The sequence below is a fragment of the Zea mays genome, chromosome 7 (assembly GCF_902167145.1).
Source record: "Zea mays cultivar B73 chromosome 7, Zm-B73-REFERENCE-NAM-5.0, whole genome shotgun sequence".
Taxonomy (NCBI): domain Eukaryota; kingdom Viridiplantae; phylum Streptophyta; class Magnoliopsida; order Poales; family Poaceae; genus Zea; species Zea mays.
In genome coordinates, this window is record NC_050102.1 from 134,676,360 (window position 1) to 134,688,697 (window position 12,338).

General features: G+C 48.7%; 1 pseudogene; it reads left to right on the forward strand.

Moving 5' to 3' along the window:
• The window catches only part of LOC103634181 (dicarboxylate transporter 2.1, chloroplastic-like), a 59,816-nt pseudogene that overhangs the window by 15,234 nt on the left and 32,244 nt on the right, over positions 1-12,338 (forward strand).

Below are 12,338 nucleotides of genomic sequence, written 5' to 3' on the forward strand. Positions count from 1 at the left end.
CGCCCACTACTGATCAGGGGTTCGTAGGCTGGCCCCCTGACGGGTTCGACAGTCGCCCCAGAGCATGCAGAGTGAGGGATGACTCTAGGTACGTTCGATACATAACCAAGGCTTGGGCTACGCTCCCGAGGTACCCTAGGACGTTTCCCAGACCAGCAGGAGCGATTCTGTAACGGAATCCCATCAGAGGGAGGCATCGAGCCCTCGGACCCTATCGAACGGGACTGGGTCCGACAAATCACCTGCAGGTACTTTTGGAGCGCGCCTCTGAGCCACTAGTCGACCCTTATCGAACGGGGCACGGGCGTCCACTCAGATCACCCGTTAGCAACTCACCGGAGACACCATGTTCGGCGCCCTCCGAGGGCAACATGGCGCTTTCCCCCCTCCTCCTTGCGGAAAGGCGACGAAGGGGCGTATGAAAAAAAGCCGAGTCAGTCCTTGACCGTCCTCTCGCCCTGTGCAGAGGCTCGGGGGCTGCTCTCGCAAACCCGGCTTCGGCCAACCCGTTGACAGCGTCAACATACCAGCCCGAGAACTCGGAACCTGACCATGCACCAGGGCAACGACCAGTTCGCATAAGGGAACGACCAGACCGGCCGAGGCATCACGAAAGGCATTAAGACCTCGAAGGAGTCAAACAACTCCTCCGAGGCCTTGGGGGCTACACCCGGCAGGTGCGCTCGCGCGCACCCACCGGAATGAAATGCAACCAAGAAAGGCTGGTCCCCTTGCAAAAAAGTGCGACAAAGCCTCCAAGCGAGTACCCACACTCCCTTTGAGGCTCGGGGGCTACTGTCAGGGACCGTAATTAGGGGTACCCCCAAGACTCCTAATCTCAGCTGGTAACCCCCATCAGCACAAAGCTGCAAAGGCCTAATGGGTGCAATTCAGGTCAAGGCTCCGTCCACTCAAGGGACACGATCTCGCCTCACCCAAGCCCAGCCTTGGGCAGGAGCGGTAGACCAAGGCAGATTCACGCCTCGCCCGAGGGTCTCCTCAAGCAACGGGCACACCTTCGACTCGCCCGAGGCCCAGCTCGGGCAGGCTTCGCGGAGAAGCAACCTTGGCCAGATCGCCTCGTGAGCCGACCGGATCGCAGGAGCATTCAATGCAAGGATCGCCTGACACCTTATCCTGACGCGCGCTTTCCAGTCGACAAGGCCGAAGTGACCGCAGTCACTTCGCCCCTCCACTGACCGACCTGACAGGAAAACAGCGTCGCCTGCGCTGCTCCGACTGCTGTGCCACCCGCTAGGGTGAGGCTGACAGCAGCCAAGTCCAGCCTCGGGCGCCATAGGAATCTCTGCCTCGCCCGACCCCAGGGCTCGGACTCCACCTCGACTCCGGAAGACGGTCTCCGCCTCGCCCGACCCCAGGGCTCGGACTCAACCTCGACCTCGGACGACGGTCTCCGTCTCGCCCAACCCCAGGGCTTGGACTCAACCTCGGCTCCGGAAGATAGTCTCCGCCTCGCCCGACCCCAGGGCTCGGACTCAACCTCGACCTCGGACGACGGTCTCCGCCTCGCCCGACCCCAGGGCTTAGACTCAACCTCGACCTCGGAAGACAGTCTCCGCCTCGCTCGACCCCAGGGCTCGGACTCAACCTCGACCTCGGACGACGGTCTCCGCCTCGCCTGACCCCAGGGCTCAGACTCAACCTCGACCTCGGACGACGGTCTCCGCCTCGCCCGACCCCCGGGCTCGGACTCAACCTCGACCTCGGATGATGGTCTCTGCCTCGTCCGACACCAGGGCTCAAACTCAACCTCGACCTCGGACGATGGTCTCCGCCTCGCCCGACCCCCAGGCTCGGACTCAACCTCGACTCGGACGACGGTCTCCGCCTCGCCCGACCCCAGGGCTTGGACTCAACCTCTACTCTGGAAGACGGTCTCCACCTCGCCCGACCCCAGGGCTCGGACTGAACCTCGACCTCCGACAACGGTCTCCGCCTCGCCCGACCCCCGGGTTCGGACTCAGCCTCGACCTCGGAGGAGCCACCGCCTCGCCCAACCTCGGGCTCGAACCGACCACGTCGCAGGGGGGTACATCATTACCCTACCCCTAGCTAGCCCAGGCTATGGGCAACAAGACCGGCATCCCATCTGGCTCGCCCCAGTAAAATAAGTAATGATGGCACCCCGCGTGCTCCATGACGACGGCGGTTCTCAGCCCCCTACGGAAGCAAGGAGACGCCAGCAAGGATCCGACAGCCCCGACAGCTGTGCTTCTACAGGGCTCAAGCGCTCGTCCGACGGCCACGACGCCACATGAATAGGGCTCCAACACCTCTCCGACAGCCACGTTGGCATGTACATGGGGCTCTGGCTCCTCTCTGCTAGACACGTTAGCACACTGCTACACCCCTCGTTGTACACCTGGACCCTCTCCTTACGTCTATAAAAGGAAGGTCCAGGGCCCTCGTACGAAAAGGTGGTCGCGTGAGAGAACGGGCTGACGCGCAGTCTCACGCCCTCTCTCTCTCTCTCCCTCGCGAACGCTTGTAACCCCCTACTGCAAGCGCATCCGCCTTGGGCGCAGGACAACACGAGGCCACGGTTTTCCCCTCACTGGTTTTCCCCCCTTGTGCTCCGTCTCGCGCCGACCCATCTGGGCTGGGACACGCAGCGACAATTTACTCGTCGGTCCAGGGACCCCCCGGGGTCGAAACGCCGACAGATTGCAAACACTGATTCTGACCACTCAAAGATCATCTTCAGGTGTCTAGCTTTCACTTGGCAGCTAGCTTATTGAGGAAGCATCGATGCCAACACACAAACCTTTCTCTTGTGAACTCCCACATGGATTCCTTCCTTGATTGGTCTTCTAGTGCTTCATCAACAAAACTTGGGTGACCACTTCTCATCCAGAAACTTATATGCTTCGATGATCTGGTCCTCCACAAGCTTGCTACAGGCCTTCTTCTTCTTCTCCATAGCAGGAACCTTGCGGGAACACTACCCCACTTAAAATGAATGAGGGTGGAACTCTTGAACCTTGGGGATTTGAACTCCTTGAAGTACCTCATAACAAGAGTGTTACGGGGCCTTCTTCTGCTGTTGCTGCATGAGCAGGCTACGGAGAGATGACTGACACAGGGTTGATTCTGGGAGAACCTTCTTCTCATCTTCTCTTCACTATCTTCTTTTCACTGACCCTTTCTTTCTCTTTGCTCTTCCCACTGGAGGATTCTATCAAAGAGTATTACCATCATACAGAGGAGGAAACTGAAGATGTTGAACCATGTACAACAGTCTTCAACCCAAGAATCACCAAGCATTGTGATCTTAGGGGCGATGGAGTGGAAAATGGAGTTGCTTGCGATTTGGCAGAGGGGATATTATCTAGTGTGTGCTTTCCTTTGAGCGAGATGGGAGTTGAGGTTGCTAGTGGGGGGTTTATAGGCGAGCGGGGGTGATCGGGGGGGTGTGGAGTGGTAGTGATGGAGCAGGTGACACGAGGTAGCAGGTGCGACAAGGGGAAGGGGGGGCCTGTTGCCGGCGACGATGGCGGTGGGTGCGCTGCAAAAGGGGGCGTGGGTGGCGGTAGTGCGCTGCAAAGGGGGCGTGGGGCGGTGGTAGTGCGCATGGAGGCGGGCACGCGTGCGAGGGGCACGGGTGAGTGGTGGGGTCAATGACCTTGATGTTTGTGGTCTCTAGTTCCAAGAATCTTTGCCTCTCTGTATGGTAATAACTCCTTTTGTCCTCTTTTTCTGTTTACTTTGACTCAGGGGTAGTGCTTTGATTCTCACGGTCGGTCCTTTTGACTGAGCGGCTGGATAGGTTCCTTCTGTAGCTTATTGTGGCTTTAAGGGTAAGCTTCCTGGTATCTTCTTGGGTAAGGTGCTTTTCTCTTAAGATGGGTTAAGATGAGAATGTAAGCATAAGGTGAGGATTAGCTCTAATTTGTGATCTACGTTTTTAGAGAAAAACCTTTCTTAAAAAGAAAGAGAACACACAAGCTCAACAATGATAAGCACAAACAAATCAAATGTTTTGAATAAGGGAAGAATAGAGTTTTCCAAAGCACGTACTACTCAGATTCGGGGGCTAAGCATAACTACTATTGCTTGGCTAAATGCAACTTATGAGCACTAACATTAAAGCATCACATATGCACTCAAAAGGGAAGAAAACATCAAGCGAAATTCATTTTGAAATGCCCTAGGGGACACACAATTAGAGTTTTGCAAAACACGAGTCTACATGATTACCTATCATACATGCAGGGCTCTAGCCAAAGTGAAGAAAAACTTCACTACCCAATGCATGCAGAGGACTGGGCATAACTAACTCAGATCTGGCAGCTTCTCTTCTAGCAAGCCTGACACAACTTTAATCTGAGACATCTCCTGGATGGGTCAAGAGGGAGCTGATGTTGATGACTTCTTCTAGCGGCGACTGAGATGGCAGCACGGGTCGAACTCTTCTTCAAGCTAGACTAGCTCTTGTAGTTCCTCAAAGGGCGGTGGTGCTGGCAGGGTGCTTGTAGCTTCTTCCTTGACTTCAAGGGATGGTGCTGGAATCTTCTTCATGGTGAGGGGCTCAAACAACTCTGGCGGTGGATCTTCAGAGGACTCAGGGTGCTCTTGCTTATCCATAGCCTGAGGGAAGACTGGAATACCTTCCAAGACTATGGCTCCTTCCGTGAGTTCCCAAGTCTTCTTATCTCCTTTGATACAGACCGGGTGACCTTCAAGAATCTGGGGATCTTCAGCTCTCCTGGGTTGAACTGGGTTGGATGAAGCGGGCTCTTGGATCCATAGGGCTCTACGTTGGTTGTGGGTTACCAAGTAGGCCTCCATCAACTTCTGGACATGCTCATCCTTAGCTTGCTTCAGGGCTTCAACCACAATGACTTCATGACTTTCCAATGCAGTTGCACGGGCTTGAGCTGTGGTGAGATCCACATGGAGCTGACGGTTGCGCTTCTCTACATCTTCTGCTCAGGCAATCATCTGACGGTGGTGTCGAGCCAAGAAATCATACTGGGCATCTAGGGTGAGCAGGTATGCAGTGAGGTACATGACTGTGGGGTCATCCTCAAGCAGCTGCTGCCCTTCCAATGCACGCATCCTGGCCATCCAAACGGGACAGTTTCTCCGAAAGGGCGGAAAGAATCTGAGTGGGGTGTCGGCCACTTCTTCTTCATAAATCTGACACAGGGCCTTCAATGCCTTGCGGGCGACGACTTGGCAGGTGTCTTTGAATCTGTGCCTAGCAGCAGTGACACTCCATTCCACATGGTGCAGACTGGATCCAATGTATACAGTCACGACACACTTCTCTGTGCCATGCTCGAAGAATTCACGACCATCATACTCTGGCTGGCTCTTGATTCCGAGGTGAACTGTGCATGCTCTCAGCAACTTGGGGAAACCATCTTCATTCTGGCACAAGCTGGTTTGGCAGCGGACCTCCATCTGACTTCTGAGAGAAGGAAAGGGGAAGCATTTTTGAAATGAAGGGATGAGAGCAAGAATTTTTTTAAGAAAATAGTTTGGACTCAAAAAATTTTGGATCAGGCTAAGGGTTACGTCCTGCGGCCAACCTAACAGCTCAGATACCACCTGAAGCGCTCCAATCCTTTGGGACTCAAATGTGATACAATTACTAGTCCCAGGAGGCTAGTAAACACATTTGTACAATAGATGATTCCAGATCTGCTTAAACGAGACATACCTATAAAGGTGGCGATCAACTTTAAGAGTTGGTCCACAATTCGGGACATATCATCAGAGTGGGGCTGAAGCAGCCCGATATACACAGCGAAGCAAATCGGTGGTCCAACAGCCACAGGCAAGGTTGGGAACAGTCGTAACTCTTACCCGATCTCCTTTTTCTGAAAAACAACAAATAAGCAAGGGTGAGTACAAACGTACTCAGCAGCCCACCTTCACCCGCGGAATGGGGAAATCAGATATAATGCATGGAATATATGGAGCTTAGGATATTTTGCAGAAACAACAATATTTTATGCAGGGTTGTTTTGAAAAACATTTTGTATTTTGCAAAGCACATCCTCTCCAAAAGGAGCAGGAAGTTTTTCAGTATAGAACAAAATCCTCTGCCCTAAACCATCCAGGTATCTCAGCAGTTTCCCACTAGTTTTCATTTTCAAAAACAGCAACTCGACTTCCCGTCCACCATAGCTCACGGCTTAACCGCTGGACCTTTTAAAAACCACTTTTCTCAAACACACCCTTTTTTTAAAACAAACACTAATTGCCATACCACACCAGACTCGTCCATTCCTGTGGACACAGACTATTCGAATAGGTTTTCAAACTCTGCGCAGAGGTGTACACTTTACCCACTAGTCTGGCTCTGCGATCTCATGGCCAATGAGATCCGAATTCGAATCTCTTTCTTTCCTCGCACGTCCTAACCTTAACGGTTATACCGGAAGGAGTCAGGCCACCGCCATGTCCAAACCGGACAAAACATTCCCCCTCCTTATCCTCCCAGTGCTCCCCAGCCATCATAACCCTGGGGTTAGACCGTACGAGTTCAGATTGAGTGACTGCCCACACAGTCTCGAGTGGTTGTACTTATCATGAGTACAGGTAGTGAAGGATGACAAACCGGTCCTTATATGAGGGGACAATCCTTCTGCTCACACCTAAACCAGTTGATAAGGTGATAAGGGTGAAAACCCTTCATAAAACACATTTTGAAAAGCATTTTCTTTTGAAAACTCACACCTTTCCTCAAATCATTTGTAACAAATATAGCAGGGATTGATTGCGGCAAGCGGTTGGGTGGCCATAATAACTTGTCTCAAAATCATATTATGCATAAAATAACAGGCTGAGGGTTGTGGTTGAAAAATCATAGGTAATTTATGCATCAAAGGGATCCAGTGAGCTTGTCGTGCTTATTCGGCGAAGGGGGAAGGGGAGCTCACGGAACTGGCTTCTGGCTCCACCGCCTGGCGTAGACTTGCAGATCTAGCCTCCACGAGACGACACGAACACTCCGATAACTATGCAACATGAACAAGCAAACATACAAACCAGCAAGTATACCAACAAATATTTAGTATAGTGGTCATAATACGATATATGGATGGGTAGAGTCTTGAGTAGAATCTGTGTCATGTGGTGTTGTGATATTACTGGTGGTGGAGCGGAGGTGCTTACCAGGAGGGTGGACTGGAGACGAAGCGACACTATGCGTGTAGCCGGCAGAGCGGGGTAACTGAGTGAGTGGGGTGTTTGCCTTAGCTAAGGGTGTTGAGTGTGTGTGGAGAGGGAGAGGGTAGCTGGGTGTATTTATAGCCGGGTGTATGTGGTGTAGCACAGTGAAGTTCACTGTTGGTGAGAATAGTGACGAATGAATCGTCTGACTTAGTATGAACAGGAGAGGTATAGGCAGAATATGGGACAAGAGTATTTTGGGAGTTTTCTGGAATATGAACCATGCTTAAGGGATGACATGGTTGGATAGGGAATAGTTTGATAAGAATTTAGAAACGATAATTATTGGAATCTGAGTTTGGAAGCCTGGTTCGAAGGAATCTCAAAGTTAAGCGTGCTCAACTTGGAGAAACCTAGATGGGTGACCAGATGGGAAGTTCCTACTGGAAGGAAAATCACAGTCACCGGAGTTCGTATGACTGGAACATGGGTCTGGCTGGTCTTAGGTGGACTGGACAGCATGATGGATGAGTAGTTGAAATTTGGGATGACTGGATGACCGATGAATAATAACGATGATTAGTAACGATGAATAGTGGCGACGTAAAACTAATTATAGATATCATCGATGAATAGTAACGATGATGAATAGTAATGATAAATAGTAACAATGATGAATAGTGTATGTGAATAGTAACGGTGAATAGTAATGGTGAATAGTGATGGTGGATAGTTCGTATGAACGAACGATGAACGATGAATAGTGACGATGAACGAACGATGAACGATGAATAGGAACTATGAACGAACGATGAACGATGAATAGGAACTATGAACGAACGGACGAACGATCGAATGATCGGACGAACGAACGATCGGAATTTCGGCAGCATAATAGCAGGATAAAGATTATCTGGATGAACGATGAATAGGGACTATGAACGAACGATGAACGATGAATAGGAACTATGAACGAACGATGAACGATGAATAGGAACTATGAACGAACGGACGAACAATCGAATGATCGGACGAACGAACGATCGAAATTTCGGCAGCATAACGGCAGGATAAAGATTGTCTGGATGAACGATGAATAGGGACTATGAATGAACGATGAACGATGAATAGGAACTATGAACTAACGGACGAACGATCGAATGATCGAACGAATGAACGATCGGAATTTCGGCAGCATAACGGCTGAACAAAGATTATTTGGACGAACGAACGGACGAACGATCGAACGATCGGACGAACGGACGAACGAACCATGAACGATCGGACGAACGATCGAACGATTGGACGAACGAACAAACAAACTAAGAACAGGGGGACGAACGATCGAAGAACGACCGAACAATCCTTGTGCTAGTGTGTGCTTGTGTGGAACATGGAGTGGGTGTATGGGGGGGAGAGAGTTGCCATGAAATGGCTTGGGGTGGGATGAGAGGAGGCCCTTGCCCCTCTATTTATAGCCATGGTGGGGGGATTAGGGGGAGGGATGAGAGGATTAGTGGGAGGATGAGAGGATTAGTGGGAGATTAGCATGTATTTGTCTTGTATAAGTGAGGTTAGCTTGTAGAGCTCACTGTATGACATCGGAGGCATACATATACGTATGAGCATGAGGAAAGTTATGAAGAAAATATTTGGAGGGACTTGAAAAATGATTCTGAAGGTACTTCTCAAGAGGAAAATACTTGGAGATATATCGGTGGAATATTTGGACAGTATTTCTGGAAAGAAATTGAGGGGGTTACTAGGAAAATATCTGGGCAGTATTTCTGGAAAGAATTTGAGGGGGGTCACTGGGAAAATATTTGTAGGATATTTTGAGGAGAATTTTGGAGAAAATATAGACCACTATATTTTATTTGTTGATATCAACTCGCAAACAAACATTTTGAAATGAAATTTGAAATTCATTTTGAATTTAGAGCAAGTTTGAGAAAATTTCAAGATTTGAATTTTTGGAATGCTACACCACCCAAGTGGTGGTTATCTCTAAATATGGTGTTATGTCGTATTTATTTCTTAACTCGTGCACACTATGTTTTTCGTGAACTAAACACTTTAACTTATCTCGTTGTTCCTATTTGAAATGTTTGTGTAAACTATGTTGTTGATGTGAAGTTTGTGATGTGTGAATTGATTATCAATGTATGTGTTTGTAATGTGTCTGTTCTGTGTGATGATATATATATGTTATGTGTGTAATTGTGGAGAAATAATGACCTCATTTGGTGCCGGTTTTGCAGCAGCATAGGTTAATCCCCGTCGGCTATGGTCAAACCGATGTGGATTAACACTTAATGCCCGTCGGCCCAGTAACTCCCGTCGGCCACGGCGGACCGACGGGGATTAACAATTAATTCCCATCGGTCAGCCGTGGCCGACGGGAGTTACTGGGCCGACGACATTAAATGTTAATCCCTGTTGGCCCGCGGTGGCTGACGGGGATTAACCATAATGTCTATCGGCTTGTAAGTGGCTGACAGGGATTAATTATTCCCGTCAGCGCCCGACGGGAATAAGGGTATCCCTGACATCTTATATCCGTCGACTTAGGGCTGACGGGAATTAACCATATACCGACGGGAATTAGTAGTCCCCGTCGGTTCTTAGCCGACGGGAATTAAGTGGATTCCGGTAGTGATCCATCAAGTGCTAACAAATGAGATAGAAAATCATGAAAATGCACCCAATTTTGAAATTCACTGCTGAAATTTTGAGATTATTATGGCTAATTTCTGTTACATGTAATTGCGGGATTATGTTTTATAATTCTTCTGTATGGCATGCAAATTGATGGTTTATGTTGCTTGACAGGCAACTGGTAACTCGAGTGCTTTATTCCTCACTGCTGCAGCACAAAACTTGTCGTGCTTGAAGCTAGCAGAGGAGTTTGGTGTAATCATTGCGAATCCATGGGTGTCATGGCTCAAAGCTGCTAGTTTGCCAGCTTTTGTTTCTCTGATAGCAACACCATATTTGCTCAAACTCTTCCCGCCTGAAACAAAGGATGCTCCTGATGCCCTAGAACTGGCTGAAGAGAACCTGAAGCGCATGGGCCCTGTGAGGTTGCGACAAAAAACGAATAGGTTATGATTGGCACAATGATTTTTGCAGTTTTCTTATGGGTTTTTGGGTAGATTTTGTTTGATAGTCGTGTTGTTACATTCCTTCTTTCTTTCTATTTTACCTTCGTAGTTTGTGAATATTTCACCTTTGTTTTCTTTTTGAGACACCTAGTTGGCTAGTTTAGTAAGTGGAAATTTGGTCTGTTCCATTGCAATTTTGTAGATGTGCGTGGTGTGGTTCAACATTGTTGATAAAGGTAGTGACAGAGCTAGGATTATATGATTAAGGGGGCAGCTAAGTTGATTCAGGAACCAAATACCAAAAACATGCACTAAAGTTCTTCACTCTCGAAGAGTTCAATATCAATATAAAAAACATGGATCGTGAGGGTGCCATGACCCTGCCAGCCCCCTACTTGGGTTCGATCGCTGAATAAAATCATATAAATTTCTCTCATTCGCTGTTTAAGATGTGTGCACAGACAACACCTGATCTTCAGGATAGTTGGCATCTATATTCCGGTTCCTGCGTTTTGTTATAAAATGGTTTTCATGATATATCTCTGGTGATCATATTCCACTGTACCCATCAGTACATGTAATACTTCATAGATAGTTTATAATTCGCTCAAGTGACTAAATTAGGTAGAGAGATGTGATGCACGGTGCCCTAGAAACAGTACTGCTTGGTCTCCTCATTGTTTTTTTTTTGGGTGGGGGTGGGGGGCTGGTTTTGTACCTCTGGTAATACCTTGTTGCACGATTTCCGTCTAGGGATGCTATTGGTGTGTCTAGTGTTGTGGCTGCAATGCTTGGTCTCTCGCTCCGTTCTTCTCATTCTCGGTGAGTCGGTGTGCTGTATTAGGATGATTGCTTGAATGAGAAATCAGCATGGGATACATTGGCTTGGTTTGCGGTTCTGGACTTCTGGTTGGAATGGCAGCACAACTCAATTCTTAGATGTCAAGCTGTGTTGCCAAGCTGCTTGAATCGTTCTCGTAGAGTTAGCCAGTGGCATTTTGTGTTCTTGAGGACTCCGACTTTCTGATCCACTACCTAATTGCAAGCCAAACTCGACATGTTGGAGCCTTATACTCTGCATTTCTGGCTATGCATATAACCGCCGGTGTTCCTCGTGCGCTGTCAGCACTTGCTTTGGCATTTAACACAAATCTGTTCGGTGCAATCACTCATTATAGTAGTGGGCAGGCTGCAGTATACTTTGGAGGTAATTTCTTTTTTTTCCCTCTCCCTGAAAATGCTGGCTCTTCTTCAGCTCAAATTACTAACCCTGCCGATTAAAATTTTTGGTCTCCCTCTGCAATCACACATGGGATCTGGTAGTACTAAAAATAATGAAAGGGAAAAAAAAGCACTTACCACGGATAAGATCTATTATTCTAAGTGGGCAAGCGGGCCTTCTTTTGAATATATAGATAGCCCTTCGAGATTGGTATGCTTTTTAACCTGTTACTTTTGTTCTGCAGCCGGGTATAGTTGTTGGGCAAGCGGGCTTCCAGATGTGTTTCAGGCTGGGTTTTATAACAGCCCTGATCAACACGTTAATCTGGGGAGTTGTTGGAACCATTCGGTGGAAAATTTTGGAGAAAATTCCTGGTATGCCATCAGATTTTATACTCATCCCTTGTGTGCCACTGAGTGGCATATAGGTATATTTTTTGGTGTCTATGACATGTGGGGCCAGTGGCATACAAGGAATGAGTATATTTTCCAGTGGCATACAGGGAATTGGCCCAAAATTTTGGGGCTGTACTGACGGTGTCTGACTAAATCACCAAAAAATCGTTTGGCACTCGTCGAATTGCTCCTGCTCATGGTTAGGAGGGGGCAGAGTAGCTACCGTTGCTCGCTCTGGTTAGCTTTCGCTGAGGTGGTCAGCAGTCAGCACAGTGGAGTTCTCTCAGGCAATTACGCCCCTGTTGTACAGTTCCTTTTTTTCTCTCTTCGGTTCCGTGGAAGTTGTTAGCAAATTTTCTGCAGTATGTTTCTCTTCGACGCTTATACGGTCCGCTCTGTAAAAGCTGGGCAGCTGCACTGAAGGTCTGAAGCAGCATACAACCTTGCGGCTCTCAAAACATGTTTGCTCCATTT